Genomic DNA, 20,151 nt, shown 5'->3' on the forward strand with positions numbered 1-20,151 from the left:
GAGCCACCAACTTCCTCAAGAAAGAAGGGAGAGGGTTCCTTCTGCACTTCACAAAAGGTTCTGATGTGGATGTGGATAATGGACCATGGTAGAAGCCCCTGGCTGTACCTCAGGTTCTGTTCATGGTGTAGTTAACAGTGTGGGCTCTAGAATCAAAGAACTGGGTTTAAATCTTGAGTCTGGACAAGTTATTAACTTTCTCTGTCTCAGTTTCCTCATCTATAAAATGGAGGTAATAATAGTATGTAAAGAACTTCCTGAACATAGTAAGGGCAAACTAAATGGTAGATCTTATTATTACAGTTGCTATTGATGATGTCATCGACATGATTATTATTCCTTAAGTGGGTTTCTCTTTTTGGTGTGCTCCACAGAGCTGGAGCCACTGCACCATTAAGGCTGGGTGAAGAACTGAAATAGCACTCTGAACCACTTAGAGCTATGACAGCAGTTCAGCAATTCTGTTTGCAGCTCATTGTACTGCTTAGTTGACAGTTGCTTCCTGGAAGGCTGTGTGAACAAGAATTCTAAGGCCACTGATGAGATTAGAAGAGCTGGCAGGATCGATGATCAATGTCTGCTGCGAACATGGGATAGAGGAAGGCAAAAGTGTTTGTTTGCTGACCCTAGCCTAAGCACTATGGACCATGCCTCAGACTCTTCTTGCTCCTCCACAATAGTGCAGAATAGTACAAACAGTCACCTTCTAATTACCACTATTCTGACACCCTCGATGTTAAAGAGGGATCTTATTGGTAAGCTATAACCTCGTTCAAGACTAAAGATTGAAAAATTAAGTTTTTTAAAAAAAATTTATTTAGAGTTTCATAGCTTCCTTCTGGGAAAACTATTTGGCTATTAAACTTCATAATCTGAGTAACATGGTAGTCTCCTCTTCCCCAGTAATGATGATAATGGCTTATATTTTCAGAGCACTTAATTTGTAAAATGTTCTTGCATCCATTAGGACACTTTATATTCAGCTATTTGGCATGCGGCAAGCACAAAAGGAAGTGAAGGCAAACTGGTGCTGGGTATTTCTTGTCTCATTTCAAGTTCATTGATGATTCCAGCACATATGTTTTGTTTCCAAAGTGCTGGCGCTTCACTTCCAGGGTAATGGTATCTGCCTCTTGCTGCGAACCGCCCTCTGGTTTCTTGACTCCTTAATTTATTTTCCTTTCATTTATGATTCTTCCCCATGTAATACATGTTTCTCTGTTGTTAAAATATTGCACTCGTATTGTGCTACATGCTCAAGTATTTCCTCAATGAGTCACTTATGGATTGCAGGGCCAATTCTGTTCCCAATACAAAATGCCAAGCCTCAGATTAATTCCAGTTTTGTATTAATAATTACAGATTCTTAAGGCTTAGAAACCCGTTTCCTGCACAGATACCAAAATGGTTAAATGGTGGCCTCTGTAGAAGGCAGGCTCTCGTTTCTTTTCTGTACCAAAGTGTTGTTTTCCTGTCCTCTTAGCTTCTACTTTAGAAGCATAATCCATTATCTCCCACTCGTCCAGTCTCAAGAGATTTGGAACTATTTTGCAATAAAAGATGTTTAAGGTTGACCCTCCCTGCCCACGCTGCTCTCTGCTCAGATGGGTTGAGTCAGTATTTCCTCTCTCCCTAATTCAGCAATGGGCCAGCTAGTTTTGTCTGATAGATGAAGACCCAATTATAAATGACCTTCAGAATTCATCTAACCAGGGAAAAAGTTAAGCAATGATTTAATGAATGGAATCAAAGAAGACTGGCGAAGCAGATCAATTCAGACCCTTAAACCTCTTTCTTCATAGCAATATTTTGGGAAGTTTCCATAGTAGAGTGATTTGTTTATATTGTGAGACTTTAAATTATATAATAGGTGGATTATGGTTTGTTCTCCATTGATTGTATGACAACCTAAATGGATAAAAATTCTTTAAATAAGGACATAAAAATATAATTAATTGTTTATGTGACTTCAAAGTCCAATAAAAAAAACCTACTAATGCCATATAGTCCTATATCTCTTCTATAATAGTTTTCAGTGAATTAGGATTTTGTATATCATCAGTACACATGAAAAGGTGCTACAGGAAACAACCATATAAAATTTCATTTTGCATTCAATGTGAAGACATGATCTGAATACATTTTCCACCATAACTCAGTGTGTCTCTATGGCATTACACCTGAGATATTTGTTGAACCAGGTCCCATGGAAAGCAGTGCTTCCCTCAAGGAACTGAAATAATTTCTCCTCAAGGACAATGACAAATAAAAACTGATTAATTATCTCTTTTTTGTTGTTGTTGTTTGCCTATTAAGAAACTCAAAAAAGATGTGCAGTTGAAATTCAGTATAAAACCCAATATATATAGTTGCAGTTAGAAATGGCTTAACCAATACAGACATGTAATATCTCATCAATAAGAAGACCAGTGTAGGGTGACTCCTGGCACTGGTGCAACTGCTCCTTGATTTCGCCAAACGCAGGATTTTTCTTTCTATTTTCTGTCCTCCTGTTCTTGGCCGTTGTCTTTTCAATCTAATGCTTCCTGCCTCATGTTCCATAATGGTTGCCACGGGACCAGGCCATATGTCCATATCAGGTAGGGAAGAAAAAAAAGTGATGGGTAAGCAACTTTATTTCACCCTGTTCATCTTAAAAGGAAACAAAAGCTTTTCCAGAACTAATCTATTTATATTTCATTAGCATTTCTGGATCATATAACTATCCAACAAAATAAGTTATGTTAACCAATTATCATAGCTGTAACAACATATTTTTTCCTGGTTCTATTTTTATCAACATTTTATTTCAGGTTATAAGAAAGTTTATTTAAAAGTTATAGCCCTGGCCGGTTGGCTCAGTGGTAGAGCATCGGCCTGGCGTGCAGAAGTCCCGGGTTCGATTCCCGGCCAGGGCACACAGGAGAAGCGCCCATCTGCTTCTCCACCCCTCCCCCTCTCCTTCCTCTCTGTCTCTCTTCCCCTCCCACAGCCAAGGCTCCATTGGAGCAAAGATGGCCCGGGCGCTGGGGATGGCTCCTTGGCCTCTGCCCCAGGCACTAGAGTGGCTCTGGTCGCAGCAGAGCAACGCCCGGAGGGGCAGAGCATCGCCCCCTGGTGGGCAGAGCGTCGCCTCCTGGTGGGCGTGCTGGGTGGATCCCTGTTGGGCGCATGCAGGAGTCTGTCTGACTGTCTCTCCCCATTTCCAGCTTCAGAAAAATACAAAAAAAAAATAAAAATAAAATAAAATAAAAGACAAAAAAAATAAAATAAAAAGAAAGTTATAGACATAGTAGAAGTGAGCCAGTTGGAGTGCATAGGCCCGGGAAACAAGTTACAGAGGCAGAAGAAGAACCCTAGGGGCTTAGGAGAGACAAAGGCAAAGGTAACACACCTGAGAGTGAGGGGAGAAGACAGGGAGGGCTTGGGCATGCTCCCAAGAGGGAGAGCCCTTATAAATACTCTTAAAGGCAACTGTAAACCTAAAGAATAAAAAATGTTTAAGATAATAGCCCTTGCTTTCTTTCTATAAGCTTCGCTTTTAGTTGAGATGCAATCCATATATGGAAAATTAAATAATAATAACACCACAAATCAATAACATATGAGGTACCCAAGGCATTCATCACAAAATGCCAAGTGGTGCTGTAGAAAGTAAATATTTAAGGATCTAACTAGTAGGTGGGTAGAAGTAGGTAGAAAGTCTAGACAGTAAATGTGAAGGATTGCACTATGATTTGGGATGAGCAGGACGGATCTTAAAGAATAGAAAGTATTTGAAGTAAATCTTAAAAAGGAATGAAAGAGATAATTAAATGTCTTTTGAAGTCTTTAAACTCTAGATCTACAAGTGCTCCAATGTAGTTTTTATTATCCACAAAACCTTTTCCCCATCTTCTTCAACAGGGAATCCATTGTGGATTTTTCAGATTTCTTTAGGATTCCTGGCCTATCAGCTACCTGAAAATCAGAAATCTAGTGTAAGATAAAATATCATGAACAGAACAAGTAGGTAACTGATGTAATGAGGTAATGAGGAAGTATATCTATAGGGCATAAGAATTGGAAGATATTACTGGTGGGAGAAGAGCAGAAGATCTGAACTCTGAGTACCTGGGGTCTAGTTCTAGTTGACATTTACTAGTTGTGTAACCTTGCTAACCGCTTAACTTCTTAAGCCTTGGATTTTCTCTTCTGTGAAATGGAGATGGTAATTTAGATTATATAAACTCATATCCTAAAAAGTGCTGTGTATATTTTAAAAAAGGAGGTACAAAGTATTACTTAAAACTGATACTCATTGAGTAATAGACTCCTTTATATAGATTTGATTACTTTCACTCTATCAAAATGCTCATCTGAGCACTAGGGTCAGTGCTTCCCATTGACTTTGCACTTGGTGTTGAAGATCAAACTGACAAATACACTTTGTCCAGGATTAGTCAGCATACGAGGGCCTCTGAAATAGCAAGTAACTGTCAGGTGTGCTTATTCTGCCAAGGCTGGCTGACTCTCCTCTAAGGCCTGTCAGCTTAGAGAAAATTCTCAGCTATCAGGATCAGTGCAATCCATTCCAGGTGTCTTTGTAATACTAGCTCCGGTAGAGTTCATGCCCATGTTAAAAGTGGGTTTCTAATGGATCAAAATTTTACCTTTCCATTTTGAGAAAGCCTGACATCACATCTGTAAAATTGGTATGAACTTCTTGAGAAAGGTTTTGGAATAAGGATAGCACGGTGATGTCCAACAGTGGTCCAAGCTCTATTTGCTAGATTTGTTCATGGAAAACTTAAAAATACTTTTGGAAAAAAGCAGAGTAATGAGTACCCTGTAGCTCTCATGCCACAAGCCTTCTGAAATAACTAACAGAAATGAGAAACTAGTCCATTCATATATTATTGAAAAGCCACTACATGGTGTGGTGGCTAAGTACTAAACAGGATGCAGAAATTTTCTTCTAATCCTAATGCTGTAGACATGAGATAAAGGAAGAATAAGACACAAGTGAATTTAAAATAGAACTCAGCAGGTCCCACTGATTTCAAGGAAATCCAATGAAATATGTACTAGGTTTCCCAAACTGTTATAATGAATGTTAAATGGAAACTCCCTGGTGCCCATCCACTGGTGAGATTCAAATAATTTAACAACTGGTTCTCTGCCCTAATGACCATTTTAAGTATAAAAAAGCAATATACTGAAAGGTAGTCTATTATCTCATGCATTTAATACTTAATTAAGAAGAATAAAAGAGGTACACAAAGCTGGATTATGTTATAAGAAAGAGTTTTAAAATATTAATAAAAGAATATTAAATAATACCTGACAAAAGTAATAAAACTATTATTTAAGATATTTCCAATGACAGCTTGTCACCCCCCTGGTTGTTTGGCACTTTTTCTCTTTATGTTATATGTTTGTTTTTACTGAAGTAACAAACGTGAGGGAATTCAAATGTAGTATTTCGTCAAAGGTATAATGAGTTTTATGAAATGAATAAATAAATATTACAAGCATAGATCCTTCAAATTTTTCTCACCTGTGGATGGAATGAATGTTACTACTACGGGCGCTTAGAATATGCTGTTGTGCAGATGAACATAAAAAAGAGTAAGGATGTAAATTTGTGATTTCCACATTGGGCAGCTGCCCACCTTAGAATCCTGATTACAGGTGTGATTTTAACAAATGGTTCGCCAAACTGAACAAAAAATTAGATATAGGTTCTACTGAACTGGTGTGAACTGGCTGAATCCCATCACTGTGCCCACCTCATTAGACCCACCCCACTGGATCAAGGGGATAAGTTAATCTCACAAATCATGAGTATATGCATAGCATGTTTGATTGGCTATTGTAGTTAGGGCATCAAATTCCAGACATGGTACTCCCTCTTATTATTGTCTGTTGACCTGATATTTAGCTGGAATAAAAAACTTGAAACAAATAGTCCAGCTGAGAGACTGCCTACAACAATGTAGTAAAATAATCATTTCAATAAATCCAAAGTGCGTTTACACTACTATTGTCCTGAACACCCTAAAATTTACAATTCTGTTTCTGGGAAACAAAATAAAATGTTATGTTTATTGCATTGCTCTGTGCCACTTTTCACGATTAGTAATATTCTATGGAATGTAGGTCAATAAGATTAGCCTGTTCTTACGCATTTCTTAGGTGCCCAGTTCTTTCATCTAGGATCTGAGTTAAACCACTTGGTCAGTTCAAAGGTCAAGTGTTATAATTTTTCACAGATAAAGTGAAAGAAACCTGGGGGCAGATTAACCAATTGACTCAAAATTGCTTAAAGATGAATTCTAAGTAGAATCCACCAATTACACACTCTTTTCAATGATTTTGAAAATTGTTCTTTTTCCAGGACAGCATGTTGTCTATGGATGTATTATTAAGAACCCTTAAATGTGTGTGTGTGTGTGTGTGTGTGTGTGTGTGTGTGTGTGTATCACTGTCTTCCTATCACTGCAATGTCCAGGAAATAGGGTTAGAAAGAATCCCAGCCAATTGAATTTTTTAACTAACTAAGACTTAATGTTTTTTTCAAAATCTTCTTAAAACAAATCCAGAAATGGCCCATTCTCTTCCATGGCTTAGCAAAATATGATGACTAAAAGCAACCTTCCTCTGATTATGCCGTAGTCTTGACTGTATCTTTGCTCAAATGTCATTTAAGCAGAGAGCACTTTTATGAACATGCTTGATTAAAAAAATTCACTCTTCCATCTCCTCTCCATCTATCACTCTTGCACTGTTTTACCTTTTTCCTCACAGCATTTATCACTACAGGGGGTTCCCGGGTTATGACAGTCTCAATATATATTTTGAGTTTATGACACTCACTCCCATGAAAACTTTAAAAAATTGAGATATGAGTGTTTCAGCTTACGTCATTAGTATCATACTTACAGATTATGTGAGCAACCTAGTTTGGTTGTGCATGGTGGAAGAATATGCAGTAATGTAACATATGAGGGAGTTGGTGTCCCCCAGCACACTTACCTATGCCATTTTGGACTGTTAAAAACACAAGTGTGCCTGACCAGGCAGTGGCGCAGTGGATAGAGCATCGGACTGGGATGCGGGAGGGCCCAGGTTGGAGACCCCGAGGTCGCCAGCTTGAGCGCGGGCTCATCTGGTTTGAGCAAAGCTTACCAGCTTGGACTCAAGGTCACTGGCTCGAGCAAGGGGTTACTCGGTCTGCTGAAGGCCTGCAGTCAAGGCACATATGAGAAAGCAATCAATGAACAACTAAGATGTCGCAATGAAAAACTGATGATTGATGCTTCTCATCTTTCTCCATTCCTATCTGTCCCTATCTATCCCTCTCTCTGTCTCTGTAAAAAAAAACACAAAAAAAACAAAACCACACACACACAAAAAAACAAACAAAAAAACCCCACAAGTGTTCCATTTGTGTTGCTTTGTCATTTTTTCTGCTACTACAGTACAGTGTACCATACAGTATATTTATGTCCTTCTTCTTTTTCTGTGGCCTAGTTGTGTTTTTATGTTTTAGATTATGAATTTACAACTGTGTTAAGATAGGTAAATGACTTAGGCTAGGATGTGTTTCAACTTACACCAAAATTCAGGTTATGTCACTGTTATAGGAATGGAACTGTGGACCCCCGTAATTGGTAAATTACACATTTATTTGTTTACTTTTTGTCTACTTCCCTTAGAATATAAGCTTCGTGAGAGAAGGGCCTTTCTTATACCCAGAGTTGTTTCTGCAGGGCCCATAACAGTGCCTGGAATGTAGTTGGCACTTAATATTTATTGAATGAATGAATGTATAAAGGAATCTGGTTAAATATCAGTTCTTATCATTTAGTCTTGTGGACACAACCGACTAGGCTGAATCTGTGTATGTCTGAGAGACATCACATCACCCATTATTTGGCACTTAGGAATAGGGTTATTTATACTAAAGCTGCTGCCACATTATCTGGGGTTTTTACATATAAACAGACACAGGCCTGCATTTTAAGAAAATTAAGACTATTGTCAGTTAGGATCAGTCCATTACGGTTATCCTATAATTTGAAGAAAAAAATAGTTTTCTTTTTGTGCTTTTCTTTTTACACTGTGTAATCTTTTATGCTGAGCATGCACCATTCACTCTTTAACAAAGTACATAAACTTGGAAAACTACTCAATTCTAAAGAAATCAGAAAAAAAAATAAAGAAATCGGGTTCCAATTATTTTAATGTCCTCTACAGAGAGATTCCTCAAAGCAGTGTATCTGTAGAGAAGGCATCCACTTACAGATCTTTCACATCTTTCTGAACTGCTGTTGCTGGAACAGTTGCTACTTTGTTATAAGGCCCTGGTTAACTATCTTTTTTTTTTTCTTTTTTACAGAGACAGAGAGAGAGTCAGAGAGAGAGATAGATAGGGACAGACAGATGGGAATGAAGAGAGATGAAAAGCATCAATCATTAGTTTTTTGTTGTGACACCTTAGTTGTTCATTAATTGCTTTCTCATATGTGCCTTGACTGTGGGGCTGCAGCAGAGTGAGTGACCCCTTGCTCAAACCAGCAACCTTGGGTCCAAGCTGGTGAGCCTTACTCAAACCAGATGAACCTGCGCTCAAGCTGACGACCTCGGGGTCTTGAATCTGGGTCCTCCGCATCCCAGACCAATGCTCTATCTACTGCGTCACTGCCTGGTCAGGCTGGTTAACTATATTCCTCCCCCCCTTGCTTAAAAGGGGTAATCCAGGCCCCAGCTGGTTGTTTTAGTGGTAGAGAGTCGGCCCAGCATGTGGAAGTCCTGGGTTCAATTCCTGGCAAGGGCACACAGGAAAAGAGACCATCTGCTTCTCCACCTCTCCCCCTCTTGCTTCTCTCTTTCTATCTTTCTCGCTCTTCTCCTCCCCTCCTGCAGCCATGGTTCATTGGAGTAAGTCGGCCTTGGGTGCTGAGGATGGCACCATGGCCTCTGCCTCAGGCACTAAAAAAAAATGGCGCTGGTTACAACAGAGCAAGGGCCCCAGATGGGCAGATCATCATCTCCTAGTGGGCTTGCTGGGTGGATCCTTGTCAGGGCACATGCAATAATCTGTCACTGCTTCCCCTTCTCTCACTAAAAAAAAAAAAAAAAAAAGGGATAATACACATGCTATTTGCAGAAGACAGAGTGAAGATGACTGAGCAACAGGGGATGGAGAAAAGTTTATTCTGAATAGTCCTACAGATATGTGGCAGCTGAAATAAGGATTTTCTGTGGCAAATTAAATGGAGTGGTCATAGTAAAGTAACATATGTCCTTTGAGTATAAAAAAGGCCCCCAACTGCTATGTTTTCTATCACTGTCTTCAGGGTGTAAGTCCAATGTATTTGGAAGCATTGATGAAACTTCAGACTATCTGGAAACCTTCATGAAACCTTACTATGAGACCCTGCAGCATAATGAGAGGGAATCCCGTGGTATGAAGAGTTTGGGTTATGGTGCCACATGGCCTTAGAAATGAATCCTGGGTCTGCCACTTACTGGCCGGGGGACCTTGAGCAAACTTCATTGTGCACTAAATGTTGGGTTATGGCACTCTCCTGCTTAAATCCCTCTAATAGTTCCCCTAGTCTTTAATAGCATCATACAGCTATGTCCTGGTTCCATGTTGGACCTCGTTGACGGCCACTCTTCATTTTGCTTGTTGTGTTTCAGCCTCAGGGGTCTTCTTGTTGGGCCTGTCCCACGGCTTCTGCAGTTGCCGGCCTTTCTCTTAGAATGCTCTTCCCCCATATATTCTCAGGGCCTTCTTCTCTCTTGCTTCCTTAGGGTCTCTACTCAATTAACCTCTCCTCAGACTGTCAGAATATCTTTCTAAATTAGCATCTCCATTTCATTCTTTACTCTTATCTATCTTTATTCTTCTTCATAACACCTATCATCCTGAGCTTCTGCTATAAATTAATTCTTCATTGTCTGTGCTGCACTCCACCCCATTCCAACCCTAAATATAAGTGTGTGAAATTGTGAATGTTATGTTGGCCCCTGTGGAGTTCCAAGGCCAAGTAGAAATTGATACTTGATTAAATCATGTCCATCAGAATATCTCATTGATTTGGACTTGGGTTCACAAAGACTAAGCCCTTAGTAGATGCTGCAACTATAAAGTCTTACAGTTTCAAAAGCTGAGGCTCTAATATCAGGAAAGCAATTACAAGTCACTCTGTAAATAAAGGTGTAGGGTCAAGAAGAGAGAGAGAGAGAGAGAGAGAGAATTTGGATCCTCCCATTTTCAGAACTTTAATCTCCAGTCTACTACAATTATTTTTAGCATATGAATAATTAACAAGTAAAAAATTTTCAACTTGGACTTAATTCCAATAATGTAGATGCAGTGATCCCTAGTTTATCCTCCTGAAGCTATATGTCTCCTTTCTATTCCTTCTATGTGCCTTCCCCTCATCCAGCTCTTCTCAGGAATCACTGAATATTCTCCTCAGCATCCTTGCATGGGACATATAAAAAGGTTATTCAAAAACAAGTTCTTATCTATGCCAGGCACACACCAAATTCTGATGAAGAGAAAATGGAGTGAAGTTTCATGGTGCTCTATGTCAAAATGTGAATGTCCATTGCTGGAAGGGGCCAGTTCTATAATCTTTACTAGAGTAGTAGGCTTTATGAATTTATGTCTACAAAGAATTGAATTTAAATTATTTTGTGTCTGCTGATTTTTAATGCTTGGACCAGTAGTATGGTTTTAGCACCAACCAAAAAATTGAAAATTCTTCTCTTCTATAACAGAAAGCAATTACGTATTTTGTAGAAGAAAATTAGGGCTTGAAGTGAAACATTGAATTGTAACAATTATAAATACTGTCCTATTAGGTGATCTAATCTATATTTGAATCTCATCTATTTTACCACAGTTTTTCCTAAGACAGAATTTTGTTCCGATGGGTAATTGGCTTCATAAAGTGTCTCATGATGCAGCCTGTCCTACTTTCCATCAAAGACCCCTTCTGCTGATAATCCTCTTGGTTTTCTTTCAGCTAATTTTATTATCCTGTTGGTTTAATGATATTGTATTTTCCAACAAGGATAGTATGTCCGTATCTTTCATTAATGATTTTTTCTTTCTTATATGAATTTCCATTTAAATATCATTATTTATTACTTTTTTGGATAAAATATTTACAATAATTATGAAATTAGTTACTCATGTTTTGAACTCTTATGTATCATTCTTTAATTGATCTCTTCCCTCTCACCATCAGCCCTTCTGAGTTCACACTGCAATTACTGACTGATATATCTCTATTTGAATAGAATAAAGAAGAGAAAATTGATATTACCCCAGAGTCTTTTATACTTTGACAAATGATAATCACAATTTATAATGCTATCTTGTATTATTGATTTTCAAGCCAGTTACCCTCACTAGCTGAAAACTAGGACAAGAGTATAGTAATTAAACCACTTGAAGGTTTAACCCATTGTTTCCACTTGTTGTCACTTTTGAGAACTATTTGACTTAAAAGTGTCAAAGCTGGGCTTAATTTGGTTCCAGACTTACAGCCTGAGGAAGGGTTGTTACTTTCCTGGTAAGGGTAACAAATGCTCAGGGCTGTTTGTAGGCTGTAAGTTTGAAACCTTGAGACTTGACTCAGGGGCCGATATGCATCCACAGGAAAGCCTAGGCTTTCTGTTCTGAAATCCAACTCTTGTGACTTCCTAACAGATAGCTTTTCTCACCATCCAAGGAGCCTGGGCATAGATATAAATCCATTTCCTCTGGTGTTTACCTGGCAGAAAAAGCCAAGGTTGAAACACCTCCTGCCTTGGTAGCCAAATGGACATGTCAACCATATGATTCTGTTCCGTTCTAGATCAGTGTTCTTGTGTTTGGAACTATCTTGCTCTCCTATATGAATATGGGTGTGGATTAAACCTTCGGCAACTGATCTGGAGGCAATTTTTGTTTCCCTGGAAAGTGACCCATCCACATTGAATTCTGAGTAGTCAGGGATCTGTAGGGGATGTGTTTGGGAGAGAGTCCCAAAATGAAATAGGATTCCTAGTTTGAGGTAGTGGCTAGTGTGAGGTCTCACGGGAGGCTAAAGTGGTAATTCCAAAATGTTGTTGTTTTTTAACGTGTAGGGGCATCTGCAGTATTATCAGCACTATCCATAGGCATCTGACCTTAGCCAGGCCAATCAGTCCCTCCGTGGAATTCAAAAAATCAGAGCTGAGGGAAAGAGGGGGCCAACCTCTCTTAGGTGGCAGAAGATGTAAGAAGAGAGATGGAGATGGTCATGTTTCCCACCACAAAGGGAAAGCCCGGTCACTGTGAGAACAAGTGAAACTGACCTAGAGAGAGACCAAGAGTTTAGGGACCATCCAGCCCCTGGTTCCCATTGTTGCAGAGGTCCAGAAGCACCTTTCCTCTTTTCACAGTTCGTTGTTCAACTCTTTCTTTGATTGTATAAAATATCCTCAGAAATCTTCCAAAAAACCCCTTCTTCCTAGACTAAGCTAGTTGCAGTTGGGTTTTTGTTTATTTGCACCCAAGAGTCCCAATTATACATATATGCTTGGCAATTTAAAACCAGACACCAATCAGGCTATTCTAATGGTTTCTGGGACAAGAGGTGGTTTGCAATTAGAATAATTATAATTTTTTCCCAATCCTCCAGGCACAATGAAGAGAGCTATAGGCAGGGATCACAGTTTTCTGGTTTTGTGTTAAGGATTGGAATACAATTTTCAACAGAAGTTTCCAGATTAGCTCTTGTATATTTGATCAGTAGTTTATCAACAACATTCTCATGGCCTCCTTCTACTGACTGAATCCAAGTGGTCACTGGATGGAGGAGAATGGGTAGAGCCAACCCCCAGAGCTTCTCTAAATATCTGTACTCTTTCTTCTCTTTTTGCCCAGGAGATTATGTTTCCAATATGGCTTTTACTTTTAAATATAGTAAATACTATCTTTGGAACCATTCGAATATATGCCTCCTAATTTTATAAATTTAAATTCCAGTAATGACTGATGACGTTAAACCACTTCAGTTGTCATTCCCTGTAATTACAGAGCATTCCATAGGCCAGAATGTTTTCAGCTCTTGGCATATCTATTTCTATTTCCTGTAAACTTCCAAATTCTCCAACATGAATGCCTATGTAGAATCAGCTCTCCCAAGTCCATTGTTGAGCGCAAAAGCAACCCGGCAAGAGTGCTGAAGAAAGTCTGTGAGCTGATCAACCCTTCTCTTCCACTAGGTGGTGCTGGTTGACATGACGTCTGCCTTGAAATTTAAAGTTTAAAGGCCTCAGTTTGTCACAATTTGATTGATAGTAGGACATGATAAGAGGCAGCAAATGTACTATTGAAGCCAGGAATTTCTGAGTCTCTTCTGGGTCTTTTCTTCTGACTAGATGTGTGGGCTTCCTGACTTCTTTATTCTTAAATAAAGCAAATGGCCGTTTACCTAGCTGTGTCAAAAGGCATGGTGAGGTGTCCTGCTCTCTCTTGACATTTCTCAGAGGCCCACTTTTAGGAGGTTTGAGGTTAGGGGGCACTGTTCTATAAGGCTTAAATGGGAAAAAGGTTGTTTTGCTGAGAGAGAAAAGATAGAGACTTGAGCAACTCATACCGGACATCTCACTATTATACTGGTCACTGGTCATGAGTATTTTGTTTCCAGGCTATTGGTGACTCTGAACCTTTCCTTTTATGCCCATGAGTTTGCATTTTAGATATAATATTTTCTTTCATGTGTAAGAAATACTCTCATAGAGTATTTTAGGATCAACTTCATGAAGGGATGTTCTACAGATAGCATGTCTGGGCAGGATGATGGATAACGTAACCGTGTTCCGTTTATCCGGCATCATCAGAGAAAGAGGTGTTACACAGAAAGAAGTTTTCCAGATATTCAAACTTTATTCCTTTCCATGTCAAATCTTTTGAAAATTTTGCATGACTGGAATAGATTAAAGTAATCCTAAAATATAAGGTACAGGCCATGCTTTCTTAAGCATAATATACTAATAACTTATTTACTTATTTTTCTAAGAGCTGTTTGCTAATGTAGTATTTATTCTCTGAGAAACTGCTAAATGCTTCTACCATTTTTCCTAAGCATACTCTACCCTTTTCTATTTTTAAATGTTTTTATTTATTTATTCATTTTTAGAGAGGAGAGAGAGAGGACGAGAGACAGAGAGGGAGAGAGAGGAGAGAGAGAGACAGAGAGAGAGAAGGGGGGAGGAGCTAGAAGCATCAACTCCCATATGTGCTTTGACCAGGCAAGCCCAGGGTTTTGAACCGGCAACCTCAGCGTTTCCAGGTCAACGCTTTATCCACTGCGCCACCACAGGTCAGGCAACCCCCTTTTCTATTTTTAAAGTTTACAATCAATGATACATCTTACGCTGGATATCAGATTGGCAGGCTGCTCCGTGTGGATTAATACATATGCTAATCTCCTCATACTTACCTCTTTGGGCAGAGGACACCACTCCCTTCCTGCCTTCCATGCTCTTCTGGACTTCTGAACACCTCAATACCAAGGGACAGTTTCCCAGCCAGTGGTCCAATGTGACACCTCACTCTGAGCACAGTCGGTCCCCGAGCACCTCCCTCCTAGTCATACTCCATAATGAAAAACAAAGTTATTAGAAACACCAAGGAAATAACATTAACAAAATAAAATAGGGAGAAGGGGAAACCTACAAAAGTCAGAGCCATGGTGGTAGATTCTTAATAAAAAATCAGAGGTCAGAAAAGAGAAATGGCAAGACTTCTTTATTCATAAGAACAGAAACCCAATTCAAAGTGGCTTAAGATAAAACATTCACCAAACAGAAAAGGAGCTGAAAACCTTCAGAATAGGTGGATAGAAAGGTGCAAAGAGCCTCCAAGATCTGATTGCTCTTTATCTCCACCCCACTTTCTTCTGTCTCAGCTCCATGCACACACCTGCCTTCTCCATTCATGGCCCCCAACAGATCCAGGCTTATACCCTCCTGGCTTCCAGTCCAAAATTCCTACCAGCATCCCAAAATCAACTCTCATTTGTTTAAGGCTCTCATGGGCTTATGTCTCATGACTCCTGAGAATCAATTATTATGAAAGATTGCTATATACTGATTGGCCATATCTGGTCTGCAAGTTATCTCTAGAGATAGAGTGATGGGTCATATGACCATAACCACATGGGCTTAGAATTTAGAGTTCGGACATAGTCATTTGCCAAAGGAAAAAAAAAACATTTTATGAATAAAGCTGGAGGATAAAACTAACAGATTTGTGCTAAAGAATCTAATTAAGGCAATCCAAGATGGCAACAAAGTAGGCAGATGTTTCAACTGACACTCCCAAGTACCAAACTGGATTACAACTAAATTTAAGAACAATCATCTTGAAAAAACAACTTCAAACTAAATGAAGAGGAGTCTATAACCAAGGAGTCACAGAGGCCACATTGAGACTGGTAGAAAGGGCAGGGACACAAAAAGGGCTGCCCTGCGAGTGGCAGAGGGTCCAGAGCGACTCTCACTATGGGGAAGGCTGCCTGAGAGGGGAGAATCCTCAGCCCCAGGCCAGGTACCCTAGCCTAGAGCCCCAGAGCCTAGAATAGGTGCCAACATGGCATCTGGTGGTGAAAAGAGCTGAGGTTTCTGTCTGCGAGAAAGAGACAGAGCTCTTGGAGATGCAGGTCCTGTCTTAAAGGGCCAGTGCAGAAAATTTCATTCACAGCCACTTAGCTGGGGCTCTGGCAAGGGAGGGCTTAGAGGACTAGAGTTGCATGAGGAGAGTATACAGTTGGTGGCTGTTATGCTGGTGGCAGAAGCCAGGCAAGTTCACACTGAATTTAGGCAGATGGTAGAGGAACTGTGGATCTAGAAAACATTGGGCCATTTCCATTTATTGGAGGCTCACAGAGATGGGTGAGTTAATAAGCAAAGGGAAACTGCTTTTCACAGTAGAGGGCAAGAGATCAGAAAAACTATTCCTCACAGTAGCGGGAGAGCGATTTAGGAGAATCGCCACTGAAGGAAAACACCCATAGCTTTTCATAGACACACATGTGACTTCTGCCATGTAGTCATTCACTAATCATGCAAAGTGCTTGTAGCTTGGAAACCAGTGAGCAAGCCTAACCACAGCTGTTTTCCCCACATTCCACACTTTTAGAGTTGCTCGACTGTCAGGTATCTTCCATGATGGTTCCTGTGCAAGGAGTGAGGTACATTACTGTCCAGTGGCTGAGGACAGGCATGTCCACATTGGATTCAGGCAGATGGTAGAAAAACTGCGGAGCTGGAAAGCTTTGGGCCATTACTGTTTAATAAAGTCTCACGAAGTTGGACAAACAAACAAGCAAGGGGAAACCTCTTCTCATTGCAGCAAGAGAATGAACAACAGAAATGGCCCCACACAGTGGCAGGCAGGCAATCCACCATCTGCCATCCACAATCGGCCCTGAGCGCAAGCACCCACAGCCTCACACAGACTATCCACATGAGGCACTGCCACGTGCTCACACACTAATCAAGCAAAGTACGTGCAGCCAGTAAACCGGCGAGCAAGCTTAACACAGCCTTTCCCCCCCACAATTACATAGACAGAAACAGTACAGACTACAGCAACAGCATACCAAACCTTATTGACCTGTACACCAGGATCTGCTTGTTCTATATATAACAAAATGGGAGAACTCATTATAGGCCATAAAGAAATTACAAAGGTGCGTTCATAATGCTGTCTCCCTGAGCACTCAAGGGATAGTACACTTCTATCTTAGGTGGCCAGGTGCTGGTTGCCCAGGGAGTTACCTAGAGGCCCACCTCTAGCCTCCTAATCCATGGTGCCAACAAAGCTCCCCATCATAGATGAGGGGCCTGTGCAATCCAGAGCCATGTCCATCCATTGGCCTTTAAGGAGGGCTGTTGGGGCAGGAAGGAGCACATTGCCCTGTCGCCCAAAGCTGGCTTAAGTAAAATGTCCCTGGTGCGTATCTGCAGCTGGATGAGAGCAGCAGTCTGGTGACAGAGAGCCTCCACCCACTGATGGAATTCAAATAATTTAACAACCGGTTCTCTGCCCTAATGACTGTTTTAAGTATAAAAAACGATATACTGAAAGGTGGTTTATTATTTCATACATATAATACTTAAAAACAATAAAAGAGGTACACAAACTAGATTATAAGAAAACATTTTAAAATATTAATAAAAAAATAATACCTACAAAAAATAATAAATAACTGACAAAAAACAATAAAACTATTATTTAAGATATTTCCAAGTTGCGTGTGTGTGTGTGTGTGTGTGTGTGTATGTGACAGAGATAGAGAGAGACAGAGAGAGGGACAGATAGGGACAGACAGACCAGAAGGGAGAGAGATGAGAAGTATCAATTCTTTGATGCAGCACTTTAGTTGTTCATTGATTGCTTTCTCATATGTGCCTTGACCATGGGGCTACAGTAGACTGAGTGACCCCTTACTCAAACCAGTGATCTTCGGCTCAAGCTGCTGAGCCTTATTCAAACCAGATGATCCCGTGCTCAAGCTGGTGACCTCGGGGCTTCAAACTTGGGTCCTCTACATCCCAGTTTGACTCTATCCACTGCACCACCACCTAGTCAGGTCCCATATTGCTTCTTGATTGATTGATTGCATTTACATAGATTCAGGTGTCTCCCCGAATGCATCTCCCTCCCCCATATTCCCCTCAACTTCTCCGTTACTCCCCCCACCCCAACAACTCCCTCCCCCTTCCCTTCATGAAGGTTTAATTTTGTTTCTCAGTTCACATTGTTCCTTGGATTTCTCAAATGAGTGAGGTCATATGATATTTTTCTTTCTCTGCCTGGCTTATTTCACTTAACATAATAGTTTCCAGGTCCATCCATGTTGTTGCAAAAGGTAATATTTCCTTCTTTTTCATGGCCCCATAGTATTCCATAGTATATATGTACCATGGCTTTTTAATCCACTCATCCACTGATGGACACTTGAGCTGTTTCCAGATCTCTGCTATTGTGAACAATGCTGCCATAAACATGGGGATGTATTTCTTTTTTTGTCAGTGATATGGTATTCTTGGGATATATTCCTATAAGTGGGATGGCTGTATCATAAGGTAGTTTCATTTTTAATTTTCTGAGGAATCTCCACACTGTTTTCCACAGTGGCTGCACCAGTCTGCATTCCCACCAGCAGTGCAGGAGGGTTTCCTTTTCTCCACATCCTCGCCAGCACCTATTATGTGTTGTTTTGTTAATCAGCACCATTCTGACTGGTGTGAGGTGGTATCTCTTTGTGGTTTTATTTTTTAACTAATTAATTAATTAATTAATTAATTTTTTACAGAGACATAGAGAGAGAGTCAGAGAGAGGGACAGATAGGGACAGACAGATAGGAACGAAGAGAGATGAGAAGCATCAATCATCAGTTTTTCGTTGCGACACCTTAGTTGTTCATTGATTGCTTTCTCATATGTGCCTTGACTGCGGGCCTTCAGCAGACCGAGTAACCCCTTGCTCAAACCAGTGACCTTGGGTCCAAGCTGGTGAGCTTTGCTCAAACCAGATGAGCCTGCGGTCAAGCTGGTGACCTCAGGATCTCGAACCTGGGTCCTCCGCATCCCAGTCCGACGCTCTATCCACTGCGTCACAGCCTGGTCAGGCTCTCTTTGTGGTTTTCCATATTGCTTCTTGATTGGTGTTCTCACTTGCAATTTTTTTCACCTATGGATGGAATGAACATTACTATGGCACTTAGAATAAACACTTGTGCAGATGAACATTAAAAAAGAGTAAGGAATGAAAATTTGTGATTTCCACATTGGGCAGCTGCCCAGCCGCTCACTGTAAAGAGAACCCTGATTACAAGTGCCACTTTAACAACAGGCTTGCCAAACTCAACAAAAAATTAGGTATCAGTTCTGCCATACTGGTGTGAACCAGTGAATCCCACCACACCACTGCCTCCACTAGTGCTGGGGCCTTCCGTCAAGGTCTCATTCAGAGTCCACGTACTGTTCACAGTGGCATGTCCATCTAGTAAGGAAGCTGGTGCCCTCCTCTTTTAGCAGTCCCTGCCTTAGAAGTCCATTAGATTGACTGCTCAATGATACCAGCGGCATGTGGGTGGTAGGAAACATGGTACTTCCAGTCCACCCTCGGGTCTTGAGCCCATTGCTTCAACATAGAACTAGTGAAGTGGGTACTGTTGTCACATTCAAGAACCAGCAACCACCTGTAGGTAGCACTCAGGCAGTCCAAAGCCTTTTTGACTGCCCTCTGGTCTAGGCTATGGGCAGGATAAGCAGCAAGCAAACCAGTGGCAATATTACCCAGGTGACTGCAAACTGGTACCTATCCGACTTTGCTAAGGGTCCATTGACATCTATCTGCCACCATGTCAGTGGAACACAACTTCTCTGGGACTGTCAAGATGATTCCAGTTTCTTTGAGGGTGCTCCTTGGAACACACTGCATGTTGATCACAAGCTGCAAGTACCTCTGCATAGGACACAGGCAAGTTTCATGCCTTAACCATAGCCCATATAGTTTTCTGTCCCACATGGAGCATACACCGGTGGAGCCACTGCACCACATCACCTGCAGGTGCAGTCTCTTACCATTGCATCCTTGCCAAAATGTCTGCCTGATCACTCTCAAGGGGCATGGCCCATGACATGATATACTGTAACCTGCTTTTGTTGTTTTATTTCTCATAAGCCTTGCCACATGGCCTGACCTTATGGCAGATGGTGTATTGCCATCCACTGATTAATGTGTCAAGTAGCAATCCAAAGGGTCAGTTCACAATATACAGCCCAGCTGTCAGTGCAAATCACCAGAGGTAAAGGTTCATTATGGGCAACTAACCATGGCTCTTAATTTCACCCATTGGCTGCTTTGGCCTGTACCTGTGTCCATCCAAATAGTCTCAATGTCTAAATGGAAGGCTATAGCTGTCCACATGGCAGGTTGGCCTTTGCTGGAACCATCAGTATACCAGGCATCCTCAGGGATGGGCATCTGCCCCTCCTGGTAGGGACTGACTTCAGGTTCTGCCTCCTGGGCCATAGATGCACCAGACTCTAGGGTTGCATAGGTGACTGGACCCAAGACATCCTACAGTTCTGCCCTCAAT

This window comes from Saccopteryx bilineata, chromosome 9 (assembly GCF_036850765.1).
Source record: "Saccopteryx bilineata isolate mSacBil1 chromosome 9, mSacBil1_pri_phased_curated, whole genome shotgun sequence".
Lineage (NCBI taxonomy): Eukaryota > Metazoa > Chordata > Mammalia > Chiroptera > Emballonuridae > Saccopteryx > Saccopteryx bilineata.